A 20,664-nucleotide genomic window follows, 5' to 3' on the forward strand; every position below is an offset into this window, starting at 1 on the left:
CGGGGGATGCCCATGCCGGCCGGGTGAGGTCAGCTCCGGGGTGGAGCAGCCCGGTGGTGCAGTGAGGAGGCTGCGAGGGGGGCAAACAAAAGAAAGCCCGAAGCGACCGAGCCAGGAAGCTGCTGCCGGGTGAGTGCGAAGGGTCGCAATAATGACACTGTCAGGGGCTGGCTTTTCCCGCCCCGTCCTGGGGGGAAAGTGGACTGGCAGGGAATCTGCTGAGAGATACGAGGGTGTTGAGGAATGCCGAGGCTAGTCAGGAACACTGAGGACTAGTAACCCCCCTTTTTTGATGGGGAAGCGGGGACGTCGGGCATGTCCCCTCCCCACACACACTCGCGCTGGGTGGGTTTGTTTGGTATTTGTTTTTAGTATCGAGGTGGAGGACCAGTAACCGTGTTTTAGCTAGTGAGTGGCGGAGGGTCGGGGAAGGACGTGGATCTCGGGAAATAGAGAGGAAGATTCCCCATCTCCACACGCTGTTTTAGAGTATTGGGAAAGAGAGGGGCGTCTGGGAAAGAGGACGTCCTCGGGGACCAGCAACTTTTATTTATCGATTGGCATAATGGAGGAGGGTTCTCTCCCACCCCCACTTCCAACCTACACTGGTTTTGTTGAGGTGGAAAGGGGCGTCAGGGAAAGGACAGCCTCAGGAACCTACAGGACCAGTAACCTTGCTGCCAGTGAAAGGGGAAGGAGAGAAACTTGGGCAATGCAGAGCTGGGAGAAGGATCCCCTGCCCGTCGCTGCTTTTGAGTATTGGGGTTGTCTCTGGGAAAGAGAGTAGGCTTAGGACCTGGAGGACTTAGTAACCTGGTTTTGTATGATGTCAGTGAAGAGGAGGGTGAGCGAGGATGGCGAGAGATGTGTGCCCGGCAGGGTGGAGAGCAGTATGCATGCCTTCAGCTTGTGAGCTTTGCAAGCGTGGGGAGTGGAGAGAGATCTAGGAACCCCTAGGAAAATCCTGGGTTGCAGAAGGACCCGTGTGTGTGTGTGTGTAAAGTTTAGGGCTGGCAATTCCTCAGTTGAGAGGGAAGGCCGTAAGGAAAGGAAGGGGGGGATGTGCACGTGTATTAAAGGAATTTCTAGGGGGCTGGGATGGTGGGTGTGATTCGAGAGTCCGGTAAGACAGTAGAAGAGGTATGGATGTGACATGGCCATCAACAATCATACCCGGGGCTTGCAGAGGAGTGGGTGGCAGAGGTAGGGAGAGTGACAATGGGGGGGGGGGAGTTAGGAAGAGTGGGTTTCCCCGGAGATGTGTTGTGGAAGAGATTTGAGACTGGGTTTGTTGTGGGCATGGAGAGCGAGTGAGGGGGGATGTTAGGAAGAGGGAATTCTCCAATCCGCCAACCCCAAGATCTGCTATGGCAGAATATTCTTGCAAAGAGAGCCAGTGTTAGAGTAGGACCTGGGAGACCAGGGTACACTCAATCAGGGTGTGTCCTTGGGACCAGTCACTGCCTTTTAGCCTAACCTACCTCACAAGATTGTTGTAGGGATTATATGAAAAGGGGGAGAACAGTGTAGGCCCCTTTGAGCTCCTGGGGAGAAAAAAGGTGGAACATAAATTCAGTAAATAATTAAAACGAATGCAGGACACTAGCAGCAATTGAAGGTTTATTGTGGGCATTGAGAGCGAATAAAAGCGGTCTATAAAAAGGGAGCTTTGCTTATGATTCAGAAAATAGTGGGGAAGGGATATTTGGAAGGGGTGGGGGAGGTGCAGAAGGGTTTGGAAGGCTTGGCAGATGGAAAACAGTCACCTTTTTGTAGGTTCTCAAATTAATTGGTTATTTTCCAAGTGGGGAGGGCGGGATTTATTGGCTGTCTCCCACCTCTAGCACTTGTTGAATAAGAGATGGTGGTGGAGGGTTGTGAGGTGGCACTAAAGAAGGAAACTGAAGCATTATGGATGGGAACAAATTTAGGGTGTGTGTTTATCTCTTGTGCTGTTTTTGAAAGTGGATCTCAAAAGCGAGAAGGTGAGTGATGATAGTTCTTCTTAAGCTGTTCTTGGAACTTAGGGGGCTGGCAAGGAGGAGGATAAATAGGGGCAGAAGAGTTGTCAAAGGGGCTGAGTCTGAGAATGTGCCCCAGTGCCAAGTAACTTTTTATTTTTGGGGTGACAGGGGAAGTGACATTTTGGGGTGACATTAAGGGCAAGGAGAGGAAACAGAGACTCCTTTGCCACGTTGTGTTGCTGGCAATTAAGGGGTGGCAGACAGTAAGTGAAGGAAGGAATAGTGCCTGGTTGGCAAGAAACACTGATGAGTCAAGCTGTGAGCAAGTCACAGAAGGGCTGGAGAAGCTGGGTGGGTGGTGTTATTGTGTTACTAGTCCATGCAATGTGAGTAAAGGGGGCGGGAAAGGGGGGCATCTGGCAGGGACCGGTAAAGTGAAAACAAAGGGGTGGCATTCTGTTGCGGAGAGTTGGGTGTGTGTGTGTGTTATTGCATTCAGCTAGCTCAAAGAATGGGTGTGCAAGCAAACTTTTTGGCACCCATGGGGAAGGTAGGTTGTTGGAAAGGAAGCAGGAGTATCGGGAAGAGGCAGGAGAAAGGGTGTCAGTGGAAGGAAAAGGCTGGGGTGGAGGAGGAAAATACTTGGGTGTGGGACATTGGAGAGCAATGTTTAGCTTTAGGTGCTGCCTGATTGGGATTTTTGCAGTCAAGCCTCCAGAGTGATCTCTGTTGCTAGATGCCTCAGAGCCCTTTAAACTGCCATTAGCCTGTTTTATGATTGTCCTGGCCTTCCAGTAATTGGGGATAGCAGGTTGCTGTAAAAACAGCGAGAGGGTGTGCAAATTTCCACTGCAGCAATGTGGCCTCTTTTAAGGTTTATGGGATTATTCCATTTACAGAGAGCAAGGTCATCTGAGGTGATGTCTTTTTGGAGTCCTGGGGCAAGTAAAGGGAACACTGTCAAATGTGAAGGTTCCAGGAAACTAGCCAGTGTCCTCAAGGCAAGGATGTGCAAAATCATGGCTTGACTGAATCTCTTTTTTAAATGGAGCGGAGCTTCTGCATTGCCTAATTCTGAAATGCATCACTTTTGGGGAAAGGGTGGGGCTCCTCCTTTAATTACTGCCCACTTGATTTCAAAATTGTGTGTGTGTCATCATTTCAGCAGTATACTGTACATGATATTCTGTACATTTAATGCACCCCAGTGAATCCTAAGAGCTGCTGTTTACCCTCCACAGAGCTGGAATTCCCAGCACCCTTAACAAACTACAGTTCCCAGGATTCTTTGGGAGAAATAATGTTTTTTAGAGTTATAGTGTGGATGTGACCAAAGATCTTATTTAATAATCTTGAAAATGTCGGGTTTGTTTTTACCCTTTTTATTGTGAAATTGCTTCAAGGTACTTTATAGGATGGGACGCGGGTGGCGCTGTGGTCTAAACTACAGAGCCTAGGGCTTGCTGATCAGAAGGTCGGTGGTTTGAATCCCCACGACGGGGTGAGCTTCCGTTGCTCGGACCCTGCTCCTGCCAACCTAGCAGTTCGAAAGCACATCAAAGTGCAAGTAGATAAATAGGTACTGCTCCGGCGGGAAGGTAAACGGTGTTTCCGTGCGCTGCGCTGGTTTGCCAGAAGTGGCTTAGTCATGCTTGCCACATGACCTGGAAGCTGTCTGCGGACAAACGCCAGCTCCCTTGGCCAGTAAAACGAGATGAGCGCCCCAACCCCAGAGTCGTCCGCGACTGGACCTAACGGTCAGGGGTCCCTTTACCTTTACTTTACAGGATGTGATTCACAAATGGAATGAAAGCAACAGAAAATAAAACGCTTGTTGTCTTTTAAATGTATCGTACTTATGCAGCCTTACTGCTGTGAAATATACTAATACTGTATTCAGCAACTTTGCATGCTGGGACGGAGAAATAAGCTAAGTGGAGAAAGTATACTAGTTCAGGAGCAAAATTCAAGGTGTTGATGTTGCTGGGCAACAAATCCCTTCATCCCTGAATATTGGACATGTTGGCTGCTGGACTCCCATGATGTCTGGAGGACTGTTGGTTTCCGAACCCTGGCTTACAGCTTTATGCTGTGGCTCACCCAGTGAAGTTGGATCGGCAGTTGATTGCAAAGTAATTCATCATAAGATACACAATTCAGTTATGGCTTTTTCTGCCACAAGATGCAGCAATGGTCACTTGGCCCAGATGTCTTAAAAGCGAGACAAGTCACATGGCAAGGAGGCAGTAAGACACCTTTCAGTGTCTACTCAGCGAAACCTCCCTCTTCAGATAAGTTATGCCTCTGAAGGGATAACAATCAGCTGTAGTTGCGTGGTAAAGTAAAGGTAAAGGGACCCCTGACTATTAGGTCCAGTCGTGGCTGACTCTGGGGTTGCGGCCCTCATCTCACTTTATTGGCGGCGTACAGCTTCCGGGTCATGTGGCCAGCATGACTAAGCCACTTCTGGCGAACTGGAGCAGCGCATGGAAACGCCATTTACCTTCCCGCCAGAGTGGTACCTATTTATCTACTTGCACTTGGACATGCTTTTGAACTGCTAGGTTGGCAGGAGCAGGGACCGAGCAATGGGAGCTCACTCTGTCGCGGGGATTCAAACCGCTGACCTTCTGATTGGCAAGCCGTAGGCTCTGTGGTTTAACCCACAGCGCCACCCTCGTGGTAGAGCAAGTACCTTATTTGCATGCAGAAAGTTCCTGGTTCCAGGCATCTCCAGGTAGGGATGGGAAAGATACCTGCTCGAAATGCTGAAGAACCACCTCCAGTCAGGGTAGGCAGTGCTGAGCTAGATAATCCCTTGACTTGGTATAATGTAGGTTTCTCTGTTCCTGTGAAACAGTTACTGTCCTCATGCCTTGCTTCTGGAATTCCCGAAAGCATCTGTTTGGCCATTGCTGGAACTTTACTAGTGGTGAAGCCTTCTATTATGTTGTTATGTCTGTTGTGGAAGTTGAAACAGAGGCCTTGTAAACACCTGGTGGTGGTGGTTTGGTGTTTTAAGAGTAGCCAAAATTGAAAGAGTGATGCCCAAGTCATGCCAGTTATTGCTGAGAGCATTCTCTGGACTAAGAGTGTGTTTGGTTTGAAACCTGGTCCATCCCAAAGGGTTGAGGAAGGGAATTGCAGTGTCTCAAAAATCTGGACACCCAACAGCTTGCAATGCACTAGTTTGCCCCACTGGCTTGTAGGAGGTATGACAATGTCATGGCCACACCTGGAGCTGCCAAGCATACCCTTTGGCCTTAGCGGTAGCTACAAACCAGTTCAGAACTGTAACTAAATATGAAACCTGTGTAAGCGTTGATGCCTGGGGCCCTTTCCACCCCATCCTGGGAACCACCCAGTTGTGAAATTACCAGAGGAGTTCTCTTTGTGGTAAAGACCATGTTTTCTTTGAGATTTAGGGCTCACCCTGGTGAAGAAGGCTTGACTAGGAAATCCTGAGGTGTTACTCAGTTAAAGTACATTTGTAATTGTTTGCTTTTCCGTCAGTGAACACCTTCAATAAAAAATTACATATGAGTAAATAAATAAATAATGAATTTTTATTTCTACCCTGCCCTTCCTGGTTCAAAAACCGGGCTCAGGGCGCCTATCAACAAATTTAAAACACTTAATTGTAAAAGCAGCATAAAATACAGTATAAAAACACGAATACAGTGGTACCTCTGGCTATGTACTTAATTCGTTCCGGAGGTCCGTTCTTAACCTGAAACTGTTCTTAACCTGAAGCACCACTTTAGCTAATGGGGCCTCCCGCTGCCGCACAATTTCTGTTCTCATCCTGAAGCAAAGTTCTTAACCCGAGGTACTATTTCTGGGTTAGCGGAGTCTGTAACCTGAAGCGTATGTAACCCGAGGTACCACTGTAACAATAAAATTAAAAGTTCAGAAATCAGTTTAGGGGAAATCCATCTAATAAGCATTAGATAATCCCCAGGGCTAGCTGGCTGAATTAGTCCTACTTGGGCCAGCGAGGAGGCCAGGGGAGAATTAGCTGTGGGGTCTCAGAGCGGGTATACTTCATAAAAGGGGAGGGGGAGGGAAGAGAAGGGAAATAAAAGATCAGGCTGAATTCAAAGTAAAGGCCAGGCAGAATAGCTCTGTCTTAGAGGCCTGACAGAAGGAGGTTAAATCCTGAAGGGCCCTAGTCTCATGGGACAGAGCATTCCACCAGGTCGGAGCCATCACTGAAAAGGCCCTGGCCCTGTGGAGGATAGTTTGACTTCCTTGGGGCCCGGGACCTCTAAACTATGGTTATTCATGGACCTTAAGGACATATCAGGAGAGGCAGTCCCGTACATACAAGGGCCCTAAGCCACAAATAGGAAAAGCTTCCTTTGTTTTCAGATGCCCTGTCAGGCTTCATCTTAGGCATTTCCAACTTTATGTGCATCTCTTGATACAAGTTTCCCCCCAGCAATATTTGTATTCATTGGGTGCATGTAAGTTCTAGTTGTATTGTGAGACTATAGAGAGGTGATTGCTCTCTGCACTTTTTGCATTCCATGCATTCCAATGTATGTGTACTTTATTGGCCTTGCAGGCCTAGGGGCCAAATGTGGGCCTCCAGGGATCTCTGTCTAGCTCTTGGGACTCTCCCTAGACCACACACCTCACTGGTCCTGCTATGCATCCATGCATCCTCCTCATGTGCTTTTGCTGGGCTGGAATGTGCCCACAAACTATGGTAGCACCTTTTCCTTGCCTGGATATGGACAAAAAGAGATAAGTGCGTAGTAGTGCATGGACTGCTGCATACCTGAATAGTTGGTGCTGTTGCAATGCCTGCTTCTGCCCCTGGCCCCCTCCCACCACCAGCGTGTATGCAGGAATGTGACCCTCAGGCTAAGGCAGGTCCCCCATCCTTGAAACATAGCTGTCAACGTTTCCCTTTTTAAAAGTGAAATTCCCTTATTCCAAATAGGATTCCTCACAAGAAAAGGGAAAGGTTGACAGCTATGCCTTGAAACCAACCATTGATTTGATTTAGCTATTTTCTTTTCCTATTCTTAAGGGGCTCATTGGGGGTATGAATGTCACTGAGCTGTTTTTGTATCCTAAAAACAGGATGGTTATTGGATGAGATGTGCCTTGTGAGTCGAAAGTGGGGAGTGGCTGTGTAGGGATAGCAGCCTTTGGGTTCCTTAGTCAAGTATTTTGGGCTGGACAATAAAACCTAGTCACACTCAGCCCGCCTTAGTAAACTGTGTGCTTCTTTTTCAGGAATTAGCTCCCATGGCGCTTGGGAAAAGCCTCCCTTCAGCACCCGCCCAGAACTCGACCCTCAGAGGCAGCCTCTATCTTCATTACAAAGGGCTGAAGTGCAGATAGCAGTATACCCGGGCACAGAGCGGCAGCCTGCATCCCATTCTTCCAAGGGCTCCACTGGTGACGATGTACTTGGTAATGCAATATTAGGATTAATATTATTTTGAAATGCAAAAAGCAACGGTGGGGGGGGGGGAAATGCCTGGTCTTCAGCCAAATGGAAAAAGCCTCCAGGCGAAAGGGTGAAGCCAGAAGAAGGGGAAACAATGTTCTTGCATCTCATTACTGCTTAGGCATGACTTGAATTGGAATAGGAGAACTGAGTGCCCTTCGTTGTGTAACAGCTTCCAAGCCCAGGCATGGAAAAGGGGATTGATGCAGTTTCCGTTCCTTTGTATTTCCCATGCCTTGAGGCCCCCAGCATTCCTGTCCATTTGTTTGTGTAGCGTTTCAAGTTTTCTCCTCCAGGAAGTTGGGGCCTGCCTGCTTTCAAGCCTCCTGGGTGTGAAGTTTGGTCCTCCAAGTGCTGCTGCCTGTTGGGGTTTTCCAGGTCCAGAAAATCTCAGGCCCATGGGGCTAATGCAGCCCTCAGGACTCTCTCCCTACCCCACACTGCCTCTTCTCAGACCACACCCACTTTGCATCCTCTCTTGAGTATTTTTGCCTGGCTGGGATGCATCCCTGAACTCTGATCATGCCTCTTAGAGGCCCGGATGGAGGCAATAGAGGGTTGTGTGAGTGTTTGTAGAAAGTTCTGTTCTGTACTGTTACGGTAAATTCCGGGTGCGAGACTGCTCAGCCACCCGGCTCGTCGGACTAAGTCCGCGGGTCCTAGCGGAAGAAAATGAGCTCAGCCGGAGACAGGAGCAAGATGCGGAGATCCAAGGTTTATTGCGCAACAGGTTCAAGGCGAGATTGAACAGCGAGAAAGGGGTGACATGAACTTTTGAAACTCCCTCCTTGTCCCAGAATACAGTGCAAAATACATCCCAGTTACATCATGAATACATTAAGGAGAGGTTGGGTTACACCAGATTAACATATGGAGGAGGGAGGGGGGAATATGCAGAGCTGGAGATATGCGCAGATAAGCGCTTCCTGAGTGCCGGTGATGGGAAGACAATGGTCCATGTATGCATAGTCTGCCACCTGGCATTGCCCGGAGGAAAGGCTTGGCAGAGCACCTTACTTGAGGGATTATGGAGGACAGGGGAGGTGTCATAGAGTCCTAGAGAAATTGAGCAAATTGGCACGTTGATTTTCTATGGATTTTATAGATTTTAGTCCCTTTTGACATTGACAATTGGGAATAAATGGATATATTGTAGCGAAGAAGAAGGTGAAGAAGACATGCCCCCCCCTTCCGTAACAGTACAAAGATAAAAATTCACATTTGTCACCCCACTCACTTTCGCCTCTGGCCCTGCCCACCATGGGCTGTGGCCTCTGGAAGGTTGACCAGAAGGGAATGAGGCCATTGGGCTGACAAAATGTTCATCACTGTTGAGCTCGTGGGAGTTGTGGTCTGGTTCTTCGGTGGCCTATATGTGTCGCTCCCAGGGGAGGCAAGGTGCAGAGATGGTCTTTCTAGGGCTCTGCTGCGGCTCTGTTTCTTCATTTCAGTCTCCCCCTTTCCTAACCTAACCCACTCTCCAAAAACAACCCTGCCTTTCTGTTTCTCCCCCAGCCACAACCAGAGTCTCCCCATGGGATGTCCCAGCCTTGCATTTTAGAAGTAATGGAGTCATTATTCAATTAAAATGTTGACTTTAATTAACCAATTACAGCTTTCTTCCACCAACAGCCCCTAATGGATATCCTAGTACTGTAATAAAATGCTGTACAGTGTTTCGTTTTGACAGCAGGATTCTGGCTTTGTGTGGTGTTAATGCTTGAAAAGCAGGCAAATAGATTACTCATTTACTTATTTATTACCCACCCTTCACCTCTAGAACATTAAAACATAATATTAAAAACAATTAAAAACAATTTACAATCATAAAAATAGAAGTGACTGAGCTAATCATAACTTTGGAGTTCATGTGAAACTGTATTTGGTCCTGGCAAGGGGAGATTTCTGCCGGGGAGCCACACAGACGCACGCTCTCTCTCTCTCTCTCTTTTTGTGTGTGTGTTGCTGCTGTTAAACTACATTGGAGATTTAAACAGCCAAACGTTCCCTGTGGCGAAGAAGCTTTGCCCTCCCTTTCTTTGTTAATTACTGAGTATGATTAACATCTAATGGAAGACAGATTTTGTTAGAAAAATGAAGTCATTTGATGCCTCTTCCTCTTATCTGCCCCACCCAGTTCCTTGCTCAGTTCTTGAATGCATGTTGAGATAAGGATCCAGTGTTGTGGATCTGCATTTGGGGTTGCTACCTTCCCTCCCCATATCAGCACGTCCTCCTTGAAACCCTGGTCTGTGGAAGAGGATCATGGGAAATGTTCTAGGAGAGGGGGGAACCCTCTTTAGCCCAAGGGCTGCCTTCCTTTGGGGGAAACCATGCAGGACCCGTGTGCCAATAATGGTGTGTGGGCCAGAAACAAGAGTGGTTGGAATATTAAAAGTAAATGTTACTTATGTATAGTTTTTACATACATTTCCTTCTGTCCCATCCAGGCATTTTCAGGGTTCAAATTTCAGGGTTCAATATTTATTAGTTTTTTAACATATCATTTTCAATTGTAATTAAACATACTTTTACATATTATTTAATTTTTTTGACTTCCATAAGTCCTGTCTGAAAATTTTCCAATTTAATCTCTTAGTATGCATTTCTTATTTTCCCTATTACATTTCAAACTCATAACCAATATCTCTATCTTTTTCTACTTTGTAACACTTTGTATATTTCTCCTTACAAAACTTCTTGTAGTCCTACTAGCGTAATTTGTTGATTACAGTTGCTCTTCAAATAATTCATATAATTTTTCCAATCTTCTGTAAATCATATACTTTTCCCAATCTTCTGGTCCCACAGGTTTTGAATCCTTCCTGTCATTTTGTCCAATTCTGCATAGTCCATTAATTTCGTCTGCCATTCTTTCGTCAGAATTTCTTCTTGCTTCCATTTCTGGGCTAACAATACTCTTGCCACTGTTGTTGCATGTAAGAACAGTTTGACATCTTGTCTATTAATGTCTTGGCCTATAATACCAAGTAAAAATGCTTCTGGTTTTTTTAAGAATGTATATTTCAACATCTTTTTCATCTCATTATATATCATTTCCCAGTTCTTTACTTTCTTACATTCCCACCACATGTGATAAAATGTTCCTTCTTTTTCTTTACATTTCCAACATTTATTATTTGTCTTATACATTTTAGCTAACTTCACTGGTGTAATATACCATCTATACATCATTTTCATCATATTCTCTTTCAAAGCATTACAGGCTGTAAATTTTATCCTTTCATTCCACAACCTTTCCCGTTCTTTAAGCTGTATATTATATCCAAAGTCTTTTGCCCAGTGTATTATTACTGATTTCAGTTCCTCATCTTTCAATTGCCATTCCAACAGTATTTTACATTTTAGACATTATTTTACATTCATTGTTCAATATTTCTATTTCAAATTTTGATTTTTTTATCATCAAATCCTTTTTCCTTTAAATCCTCTTTATACATTTAATTGACTTGGCGGTAGTGCAACCAATCATTTACATATTCTTTAACCTCAAAGGCGCATTGTCGGCAGGCAAAAGCACTTGAGTGTGCAAAGCAGGTGTGGCATGGTTTGGCACAGGGAGAGTTCATGCTGGGCAGGGTGGCTTAGAACTCCTTTTTCTCCCTTGCTATCTGGGTAAAAGTGGTGACTTCAATGTCACAATTGCTGGAGTTTAGAACACTTGTCAAATCTGCATTCTAGAATGCCCAGCTTCTGAGAAAATTGGATATGGGTAGGCAAGCATAAATCTTCAGCATTTAAATATTATTTTCTTAGCTAACCATCTAATTCAAGGCAAGCATCTCCCTAGACAATTGACAAGCAAGCTTTTAAGATTCTGTCAAATGCCTGGAGGAAGATGAAAGTCTTAACCTGGCAGCAGAAAGATGTCTGGGTCAGCACCAGGCAGGCCTCACTTGGGAGAACATTCCACAGCTGCTGGGAGGGTGGGTGCCAACCAAAAAGGCGCTCTCCCTTTTTGCAAACCTCAAAGCCTGGTCGGTGATTTGTGGAGATATGCCCGTGAAGATGCGAGCAGGGTGGTGAGAAAGTTTTTAGTTTTGTTTTTCTGATGCAGCTGGTCATCTTGAGAGATGCCCATCAGGAGAGGAGGGATTCCACCTCCCCCCTCAAAAAACACATTGGGGTGCAAACTGATTTGTGCAGTGGTGTATGACCTGAATGGCTTGCTGCATATAACGTGGGTTGATTGTACTAGATGTTTTTTGCTTGATCCACATACTTTTCTTCTTGCTGGTAGGGTTGCTGTTACTTTCAGGTCTTCCTTGCAGTCTTCCCATTGGGGCATCTGGCTCGTCACTGTGAGAACAGGATCAGGATGCTGGACTAGGTGGGCTGTTGGCCTGATCCAGCAGGGCTCTTCTTGCATCCTTACGTTCCTGTTTACCCCTCCCTCCATCTCTTGTGCCCCTTCCACTGCTCCTTTCCCCTGAATTGAGTTTTAAGATTGTCAGCTCTGTACTCTTGTACACTTGTCAAATGCCACAACCCATGGGAGCTGTACAGGAGATAAACAGTTGTTATTTGGATCACCCTACGGGAAGCTGCCTTCTACAGTATAAGACCACTGGCTCATGTATCTCAGTATTACCTACACTGACTTGTAGCATCTCCTCAAGATTTCAGATGGGGAGCTTTTTCTTGGGCCTTCCTGGAAATGCTGCTGGGGCTTGAACCAGGGACCTTCTGCATGCAAAGCAGATGCTCTGATGCTGAGCTGTGTTCACTTCGCCAGTTGCGTCAAACTGCCTTAATTGCAAACAATTCCTGGCTTGGTGCAGAGGAGCAGCGTCTGAACGTGATGGTTTTCATCAGCTCTATCCCTCTGCTGCAGCTCCATCCATAAACACCTTGTACCCTCCTCTGCCTATCTGTCTTGTCCTTGAATACACCTGTGTTCAGTCCCCTACTAAAGTGCAAACGCTAGCCATGGACAGGAAGCTTGCAGGACGTGGTGACTTTGCACTTCTATAATTCATAAGGAGGCACTGCCTACCTGGCTAGCTGTCGTCTTGCGTCACTCTCCAAATGTGCCCTGCTCTTGTGCAGCCTGCTTTCATGCTACGTCCCCACTGCTGCTTCAGCACATCTCCTGCATTTTCCCAGGAAGCAGTGGAATCACACACACGTGCTAGAGCTGCAGTGTGCAGGGCTCCCTAGAAAAGGGGATTAATTGTTAAACCATAGCTGTCAACTTTCAGATTTGAAAATAAGGGATCAGCAGCCTCAAAAATAAGGGATCAGCAGCATAAGTGTCAACTTTCGGATTTGAAAATAAGGGATCAGCAGCCTCACCTGTCCCGGAGACAGTCTACGGGATATTGAACAATCCAGGATAGCAGCGGGAAACAGTGCTGAAATAAGGGAATTTCCCACAAAAAACGGGAAGGTTGACAGCTATGTGTTAAACCATGCTCGGAATTGTAGCTCTGTGAGGGCAGTAGGGGGTCTCCTAATCACTCTCAGTACCCGTAACCAACTACAGATCCCAGAATTCTTTGAATGGGAAGAAAGCTGTTTTAAAGTGACATGATAGTGCTTTAAATGTATGGTACCATTGAGGGTGGCGCTGTGGGTTAAACCACAGAGCCTAGGACTTGCCGATCAGAAGGTCGGCGGTTCGAATCCCCATGACAGGGTGAGCTGCCGTTGCTCGGTCCCTGCTCCTGCCAACCTAGTAGTTTGAAAGCACTTCAAAGTGCAAGTAGATAAATAGGTAGTGCTCCAGCGGGAAAGTAAACGGCGTTTCCGTGCGCTGCTCTGGTTCGCCAGAAGCGACTTAGTCATGCTGGCCACATGACCTGGAAGCTGTATGCCGGCTCCCTCGGCGAGTAAAGCGAGATGAGTGCCACAACCCCAGAGTCGGTCACGACTGGACCTAATGGTCAGGCGTCTCTTTACCTTTACCTTACCTTTACCATTACCATTACCATTAAGGTCCCTCCTTTCCTTCCATTGTATATCAGGGTCTCCAGCCAGAGTCAGGAGTTTAAATTAGTTAAATTGGACTACCGTAATGCGCTGTCTGCAGGGCTGCCCTTGAAGATGGGGGGCGGGGGCCTCCGACCAGTGCAGAATGCACCTGCTAGACTGGAAAGTGGGGCATTCTGATGGGACCATGTGCCGCCATCCTGAAAGTGAACTAAGGATCTCAATTCAGGGTATTAATACTACTTATTTCTTTATTTAAAATACTTATCTGCCACTTAGTGTCAATAATCTATAAACTGTGTACAAGAAACGTGATGCAGAAAATGTAAAAAATCAGTCAAAACTATAAAATCAAGCTTAAACTAAAATGCCTGTGGAATATACTACCAAAGGTCAAGATATAAAGCTCTAAATGTCTTGGCACCCAGTACCTAAAAGGGCACCCAACAATTGGCAGGTGGGAGCCTTGTTCTTGGTACCATCACTGGGGGCTGCTAGATTGGCATTGACCCATGATTGACTTCTCAGTGGTGGCTCCCCATTTGTGGAATGCCCTCCTTTGTGAGGTGCACATGTCTCCCTCTGTATTGACTCTTGGGAGAAATTTTAAAACATTCCTGATTTTGATGGCTGAAAGGTATGGCAACCCTAAGGCCAATGGTTCGAGATAATGTTTAAAAACTATTTTCAGGTTATTTTTTAATGTGTTATCATTGCTGTGTCTGCTACCCTGGACTCCTTTGGGAGGAAGGGTGGGAAATACGAGTTGTTTGCAGAGGAGGGCAACCAAGATGATTTAGGGTCAGGAAACTAAGCCTTATGAGAGATGGTTGAGGGAGTTGGGTATGTTTAGCCTAGAAATGAGGAGTCTGAGAGGAGACATGATAGCGATCTTCAAATATCTAAAGGGTGTCATGTGGAAGATGGGGCAAGCTTGTTTTCTTCTGCTCTGGAGGGTAGGATCCAAACCTATGACTTCAAGTGACAAGGAAATAGATTTTAACTAAATATGAGGAAGAGCTTTCTGGCAATAAGAGCTGTTCAGCAGTGGAACAGACTCCCATGAGAGGTGATGGACTCTCCTTTCTTGGAGGTGTTTAAGCAGAATTTGGATGGCCGTCTGCCATGTATGGTCTAGTTGAGATTCCTGCATTGCAGGGAGTTGGACTAAATGATCCCTGGAGTCTCTTCCAACTCTACAATCCCATGTTTCCATGATTCTGTGAGTAGACGGGCCATTGGCCTGATCCAGCAGGGATGTTATATTCTTTTGACAGAGCAGCAGGAGCTCACCCCGTTGCAGGGATTCAAACCGCCAACCTTCTGATCAGCAAGCCCAAGAGGCTCAGTGGTTTAGACCACAGCACCACCCATATCCCACAGCTCTGTCCCAGCTCCTGCCAACCTAGCAGTTCAAAAGCACACCAGTGCAAGTAGATAAACAGGCACTGCTGCAGCGGAAGGTAAACGGCGTTTCCATCACGGTGTTCCGTTGTGCCAGAAGCAGTTTAGTTATGCTGGCCACATGACCCGGAAAGCTGTCTGTGGACAAACGCTGGTTCCCTCGGCCTGAAGCGAGATGAGCGCCGCAACCCCATAGTCGCCTTTGACTGGACTTAACCGTCCAGGGGTCCCTTACCTTTACCTTTTTACCTCATATTCTTATAATTTTCTCTCTGTTGTAACAATGGTACTTTGCTTAATGGCCTCCCATCCCAAATTTGAACCCAAAAAATCTTAACCCATTTCTATGCTGCTGTTTGTGAGCCTTTGGGATGCCCCCTCCTGTATTTGCCTTCAAAACTATTGCAAGAAGATTGGGGATTTGCCTTAGCTGTGGTACTTCCACATGCACCCATTGTTTTTCATCTTTTCTTTGAGCTCTCTTGTTGCTAAGAGAAGTTTTCCTCAAAAGAGATTGCAGAGTTCTTTTCTAAAGTTACACCCACCCTCTCTATCTGTTTGTAACTGCTCTAGTTTTTGAGGCTGAGAGTTTTTTATTGGCCTCCTTCCTCTGCCGGGACAGAAGCAGCTTTGTGCGCACCCCCCCCTTTTTTTTTAGGATTTCAGGTGGTGCTTTTGAGAAGTTTGCTGTGGGCATGACTTCTAGAATTAAAGATTCCTGTTAGCTTCCCGCCTATTGCAATATTATATTGCATAATAATGATTAAAAAGGCTGGATATTGAAGCAGTCGAGACCTGTAGATTCCCACCCCTTCAGTTTTCCTGTCTTAAAAACACAGCATGGGGAAGAGACTGTGTCTGAGACGCCCTTTCCTTTGTGTTTTCAGACAACAGAAGCTAACTTTCTGGAAGGGGAGGCAGGTAGAATAATATTGCTAGAGAACAAGTCTTCCGTATTTGTGGAAGTCGGGTGATCGAAGATGATTGATTAACACTGTAGTCTGTATGAAATTCCAGGGGGGGAATGCGTGAAGATTTTAGAACCTGTGGCCACTTAAAGTACCGTAATACAGGAAAAATTTTTTTTGCTGAAAAGGACAGCTAAGTCTTGTGTTTGTCTAGATTGGTTGTGAAATGTCCCAACTTAGAATAGCATTATGAGGACAATGGTTTAAGTTTCTTTTTTCTGTGAATATACTTTTGTATTATACTATTTGGCAAGTTTTTTTTATGGTTACCCCCCTCCTTGGCTGTAGCCTGCATTTGGTTGCCTCATAAACTTGATTGATTACAGTGGTACCTCGGGTTAAGTACTTAATTCGTTCCGGAGGTCCGTACTTAACCTGAAACTGTTCTTAACCTGAAGCACCACTTTAGCTAATGGGGCCTCCTGCTGCTACCGCGCCGCCGGAGCACGATTTCTGTTCTCATCCTGAAGCAAAGTTCTTAACCTGAAGCACTATTTCTGGGTTAGCAGAGTCTGTAACCTGAAGCATATGTAACCTGAGGTACCACTGTAAATATTTCTGTTGGGTGTCAAAGTTTTAAGATTTTAGGCCCCTGAGGGAGGTGGGGAGGACAAGTAACCCAGCTATTAAATTTAAACAAGGGATTATTTATGTATTTCATAAAAATTTGCTTGATTGTAAAAATAACCTCAAAGTGTTTGTCTGTAAAAACAGTTGTTTAAAACCTTCAATAAGCTAAAAATGGATTAAAATGCATGTCAACATGCTACAGGTCTGGGCAGGCTTGCCTAAACCAAAGTGTTTTTTAGCAGGCAAGGAAAAGAGTACAATGAAGGAACCTGCCTGATGTCAATTGGCAGGGAATTCCAAAGTGTGAGTGCTGCCACAATGAAAGATTTTAGAAGTCCAGATGTCCGGAATCAAATGTTTCAGAGGCTAAATGAGATTACATCAAAAACAAGAAGAAAAAGTATGTTCTACGCAGCATATGCTAGTGGCATATCTGGGCCTTCCTTGGATAGAAACGGTGACTGGAATAGACTTTTACGTAACTTCTTGGCTGTATTAAAACAAGAGACATATTAATGACTCTCTTGACCTTGAGAATCTGAAGATGCTATATTAAGGAATATGTGGAGGTGTGAGAGGAAATTGATTGCAAATAGGCCAGGAAATGCTTTGCTGCCGGCTCTTCAGATGGTGGTACAAAATATTGAATGCTGTCCTATCTTTAAATATTGCTGGTTTTTACAAAAGCCTAAAAACAATTGCAGGTCACCATGTTTCCTGATTTTAGTTTCTGTTGATAGGCTTCTCAGTGCCAGTACCCATTTTATTTAAACCAGGGGTCAGCAAACTTTTTCAGCAGGGGGCTGGTCCACTGTCCCTCAGACCTTGTGGGGGGCCAGACTATATTTTGAAAAAAATAATGAACGAATTCCTATGCCCCACAAATAACCCAGAGATGCATTTTAAATAAAAGGGCACATTCTACTCATGTAAAAACACACTGATTCCCGAACCGTCTGCGGGCCGGATTTAGAAGGTGATTAGGCCAGATCTGGGCCCCCGGCCTTAGTTTGCCTACCCATGGTTTAAACCATGCTCTCTGCAGGGGTGTTGACAGACCATAGCATGTTTTACTGAGGCTAGTAGGCACCCCCCCTTGATTCAAAAGTGTTTTGTCTTGAGGCTTCAAGGTCCTCATAGCTGAAAGAGACAAACTTGTAAATGTGAAAATGATGCCTGCCAAAAATTAAAACCATTACAGAAAATGGATATTACAGTGGTTAATATTTTGCACTTACGTATTTGCTGTGTAATTCTAGCCACTTGTGACTTTCTGTTTCCCCCTAGAACACAGCTCCATGTGTAGCGAAGGCATCTGCCACAGGCAGCAATACCCATAGTTGATATCCTTATATCTACAACGGATATCAGGCTATTTTTTGACACCTATTAAAAATATTTTTGTTTACGCAAGCCTACCTAGATATTTAGAAAGTTGATGTGAGCTTTCCTATGTTTTTAGTATGTTGTTATTTTAATTTTCTGAAATCCTTAAATTATTGTTGTTAATGTTTCTTATTGATAATTTTATCATATTGCCTTTTTCTTGCAAACTGCCTTGAGGTTTTCTTTTTATAATCAAGCGGTATGTAATTTTTATGAAATAACAAACTACTGTATCCACCATCATTGCTTTTGTATTCTGGCTGTAATATGGATTAGAATCCCAAAATCCTTCCCATACGTGTTCTGTGTGGGGAAGGGCCATAGCTCAGTGCTAGACCATCTGCCTTGCATGCTAAAGATCCCATGTTTTAATTCCCAGTATTTCCAAGTAACACTGGGAGAGGCCCCACTAGAAACCCTAAAAAGCCGCTGCCTGTCAGTGCAGACAACACTGAGCTAAGTGGATTGATGGCCTGCCTTGCTGTAAGGCAGCTTTCTTTGTTCTTATGAAACGTTGGTACAAATTCCTCACCACTTTTGGCTATTATAAGGTGGTTATAGACATCCCTTCCATACTTGAGAATAAATCCCTTGAAGCTCAGCAGGGTACTTTTGAGTAGGCATTTATCAGGACTGCACTGTAAAAGCTTGTTTGGGATAACTAGTCTGAGTTAAAGCATCTTCAGTGCATGTTTTCTGAGTAAGCAAGACCTTGTCATCTTCCACCCCCACCCCCACCCCCATGGGTCTAATTAATAAAAGGTTTTGCAGATTTCCTGTCCTCATAGCTGTAGAGGGAATTCACTGGGGTCCACTCCTGGGCTTTGCCAAGGAACAGGAGATAGATGATGGTGCAGCTTCTGTTAATATTTCTAGAGGGGTATATCAGGTGTGGTTTTCAAGCAGCATTTGGCATTTGTATGCTCTGCTGCTTGGACCTGTGATCACTTTTTCTGGGCTCTTTGTACTCAAAGTATCCCCCACAAAAAAAGAAAGAAAGATGCTTGTATTTGTTCCATCTTTTGTCTCTTTTGCTCCGCCATCACTTTAATGAACTGCGGTTGCCAGGGTGAGCCAGCAGAAATGAGAACTCTTTGCCATCCAGTTGTCATCTCAAATCTAGCAAAACAACATCACACAAGCCATGCAGTGCCTCTATGTCAGAGGGCTGGAGAGGTGGGGGCCTTGCTTTTTTGCTGGAGGAGGAAAATTTTGCTGGATCCACATCCATCCCTTGTTGTCATACCTGGAGGCCCTGCCTGTAGTCATTATGCAGCTCATCCCCACACCCCTTTTTCAGCAATGCTAGCTTCTGAGGCTGATGGACTGTGCTGGGTGAAATGAATTTCTGTATGATTGCTCAAAAAGCAAGACACCCAATATATCCTGGCCATTGCATGATAACTGTCAGACAGGAAAATCTTTGGCAAATGAAACAAATCCAGCATTGATGGTTTTTAGAACTAAAACTGTTTGTAGACCCAAGTTGCACACCAGGCAAGAAATGTCTTTTGGCACACACTTTCTTGAGCTGTTTGTTTTAAGCATTTGTAGCCCATTTCAACAACAACAAGAACAACAATAATTAATAATAATCACCAGCGTCTTTGATTTCTTATTACAGGTAGGTAGCCGTGTTGGTCTGCTGTAGTCGAAACAAAATAAAAAAAATCCTTCCAGTAGCACCTTAGAGACTAACTAAGTTTGTTATTGGTATGAGCTTTCGTGTGCATGCATTTGTTTATTTTGATTTCTTATTCATCCTTCAGCATAAGGTCCCAGGGCAGGAGACATCAAATTAAAAATGTTTAGAACATGGCTTAGATGCGCAGTCTGATGCATGATTTATCCTTGTCATATAAGGTGCCTACACTTGTGTCAGTGGATCTCAGCAACCCCTGCAAAGGGGAAACTTTTTTTCTGTGTCTCATCATGCACAAGTTGCGCTGGCAACCTCCCTCTTGGTTACCTATAGGATCTCTTGTCTTGTAGATGGCTTAATGTCAGGGCCATCATCTGCCCCTGCCTCTCTGTCTGGCAGAAAAACAAGCCCATGCATACACACCGTATCTTGCATAGGTGCTGATTCAAACATTCTGCAGGTGTTTGTGTGCTTGAGTGCTTTAAACGTGAAGGTGAGCTGTCTGTACTGTACTATTTTTGTTTTTCAGCTGTTGAGTGGAGAGGCTATTACAGGCATGTACACTCTCTCTTTGCTCAGTCCCTAAAATCCGGCCCTAAAGCAATTTGTTTTGCTTCCAGTGAAGTCATTAAACTTGTGGAATGACTTCGGCTTGCACAACAGACCTTTCATTCTCCCCACTCGCCTAAATATTCTCTGGAGGGTTGGGGTGAATCCAGGTGTGGGGAAACTTTGGCTCTCCAGATGTTGCTGAACTACAGCTCCCTTCCGCCCAAGATAGCTAACAGCCAAGGATGATGAGAGTTGTAGCTGAGCAGCATCTGCAGGACCATAGGTTCCCCACACCTAACTTAGCCAGTAAGACAACTATTTATTGCTAGCCCCAAAGTGTCACACCCATTCTAAAATTCATTGCTATTGTTATAATAATTTTAAGGTCATATATAAAAAAATTAATGTTCATAACTGTATATATAAACCACATGTCTGAAACCCCATAGAAAAGGTCCTCAACAAATTGACCTCAAATACTTCTCTGCAAGGTCAAAGTGGGAAACCTCCCCATTGTCTCTTTCCTCACAGGTCCTGTCCTCCCAAATCATGTCTTAAGGGCACATTCAAGATGTGAACAGGCTTGTGACCTGTGGCCTAGATTCAGGAATTGAGTAGTTATAATAACAAAAGAGTGGCCAAAACCCATATAATGCAATCAGGTAACTTGCCAGACAGGAGATAAACAATGCACTCAGATTTCCGTTGTAGACTGCCTTTTCTGTGATGTAGGTATGCTGTTTCTGGGAGTGGTCTTGGTCT

At 45.2% G+C, this 20,664-nt stretch overlaps 1 protein-coding gene across 2 annotated transcripts in view; it reads left to right on the forward strand.

Moving 5' to 3' along the window:
* The first annotated feature begins 18 nt into the window (after window positions 1–18).
* The window catches only part of LRRC8A (leucine rich repeat containing 8 VRAC subunit A), a 37,968-nt gene continuing 17,322 nt past the window's right edge, over window positions 19–20,664 (forward strand). The window contains exons 1-2 of one of the 2 annotated variants that reach the window (XM_053374980.1): window positions 19–129; window positions 7,212–7,391. The gene's annotated coding sequence lies outside the window, so the exon portion shown is untranslated. Of the gene's footprint in view, window positions 130–1,807; window positions 1,986–7,211; window positions 7,392–20,664 lie in introns of those variants that run through there. The other variant, XM_053374981.1, reaches the window with a different exon arrangement.

Source organism: Podarcis raffonei, chromosome Z (assembly GCF_027172205.1).
Source record: "Podarcis raffonei isolate rPodRaf1 chromosome Z, rPodRaf1.pri, whole genome shotgun sequence".
NCBI lineage: Eukaryota > Metazoa > Chordata > Lepidosauria > Squamata > Lacertidae > Podarcis > Podarcis raffonei.